Here is a 2,024-nt window from a genome sequence, read left to right on the forward strand (position 1 = left end):
CCCTTTATGGTGCTTCACCTTGCCTGCACTCCACTTTCCCTAACAAGTGCGACCCAAAGAGAGTGATACCGTACCAAGTGAACAAGGAAGCATCTGTGTCGGTCCTACTAAAAGGCGTGGATCCAGCAGTCACAACATAGATTAATCAAAATGAGATTTTCACTCTGCAGCGGAGTGTGCGCTGATATGAAACTTCCTGGCAGATTAAAACTGTGTGCCCGACCGAGACTCGAACTCGGGACCTTTGCCTTCCGCGGGCAATTGCTCTACCAACTGAGCTACCGAAGCACGACTCACGCCCGGTACTCACAGCTTTACTTCTGCCAGTACCTCGTCTCCTACCTTCCAAACTTTACAGAAGCTCTCCTGCGAACCTTGCAGAACTAGCACTCCTGAAAGAAAGGATATTGCGGAGACATGGCTTAGCCACAGCCTGGGGGATGTTTCCAGAATGAGATTTTCACTCTGCAGCGGAGTGTGCGCTGATATGAAACTTCCTGGCAGATTAAAACTGTGTGCCCGACCGAGACTCGAACTCGGGACCTTTGCAAAGGTCCCGAGTTCGAGTCTCGGTCGGGCACAAAATTTTAATCTGCCAGGAAGTTTCATATTAGATTAATCAAAGTTTATGATATGGATGTATGTCAGCCGGGAGAGCTATATCAAAATCATAGCAATGGAAGCACACACTTACGATTTACAAAAAAAACTCACAACGAGTATAAAGGTCGAATTCGGGAGAAACAGGACTTTAGTACTGAATATTAGGCTTCACATGTGCGTAACCACCGATTAAAATTAGTGGCTACAAAATGTTATCACGAAGTTGAGATTAGCAAGTGATAGAAATACACGTAGTGAGTCGCAACTGTGGACTACGATGGCATGTTAGCTAGAAGACCGTTGCATCTCTCACTATTATGAAAACGACCGCCTTAGGTGGTCTTCTGACCGTGAATCACGTGACCCATTTACGTCTCGCAAATAGAAAACGTCATAGTCGATTCTGAAGGGCTTCAATACGTGCATGAGGCCTTGCAGCCAAGACAAAATGCATACAAGCATCTCTGGGGTAGACACTGACTAAGCGGACACTGCTTGTTCACTGCTCCATGAAACAGACTAAGATGAATCTGTTGGATTCTTTTTAAAATCTGGATCTCAGTCACACACAACCATACTGGCACTGTAGGTATTATTTTCTATTGCCATTCCAAACGACCGCGCCTGCTGAAAGTTATGGCCTTCTTACAAGCTAGCTGTGGGACAACTTTCCAGATCTCTAAGTTTGGTTTCAACTGCCTAGTCATAGCCTTGGGGATGTACCCTGTTCCCGTGGCGTCATTCATTCTTCAAACCGAAGAGCCTCTATAAGGGTAACCGGCTATTTCTCTGATCACCAAAAATTACAGTTTGACCCATAGTTTCCCGCTTACTTTGGTTTCGGGTCTCACAGAAAATCGGCAGTCAGCTTTTTATTACTCTAATTTGTAACTTCCTTTTTAAACCTTTCTTCTTTTTTGGGGGGGTGGAGGGATGTCATCAGTCTTTTGAGTGGCAGGATGTGGCCCGCCACGAATTCCTCTCCAGCGATCAACTTATCTCGGAGTAGCAGTCACAATATGTGTTCTAGGTTATTTGTAGGACGTATTATAATCTCTACGTTTCCCTAGAGCTTTTATCCTCTTCAGTTCCCTCTACAATCACTGATATTAGTGCCCGATGGTTAAGACATGTCCTATCGTCCTGTTCCTTCTTCTTGAGAGTGTTTCCAGTATGTTGGATTCATAACGATTCTATCGAGAACCTCGTCATGCCTCGTCAGTCCACCTAATTCCCCCACAAATTAAACATAGCATCATAGCTTCTTTGCGGAAGAATCTGTAACGACCCAACGCCACCTAAAAGTCAATTAAGAAAGAACATGAAGTAGGGAAAGTTATATTGGCAGTTATGACATCTTTGCCGATGAGCTAACACGAAAGAGTTCTGTCAACAACCACATTGTACACCACTGAGCATAT

General features: G+C 44.7%; 1 non-coding gene across 1 annotated transcript; it reads right to left on the bottom strand.

Moving 5' to 3' along the window:
• Window positions 1–214: 214 nt before the first annotated feature.
• Trnap-cgg lies at window positions 215–289 on the bottom strand. Its single transcript has one exon. It is a non-coding gene; the product is annotated as a tRNA-Pro (tRNA).
• Between the last annotated feature and the right edge of the window lie 1,735 nt (window positions 290–2,024).

Source organism: Schistocerca piceifrons, chromosome 7, assembly GCF_021461385.2.
Source record: "Schistocerca piceifrons isolate TAMUIC-IGC-003096 chromosome 7, iqSchPice1.1, whole genome shotgun sequence".
NCBI classification, from domain to species: Eukaryota; Metazoa; Arthropoda; class Insecta; order Orthoptera; family Acrididae; genus Schistocerca; species Schistocerca piceifrons.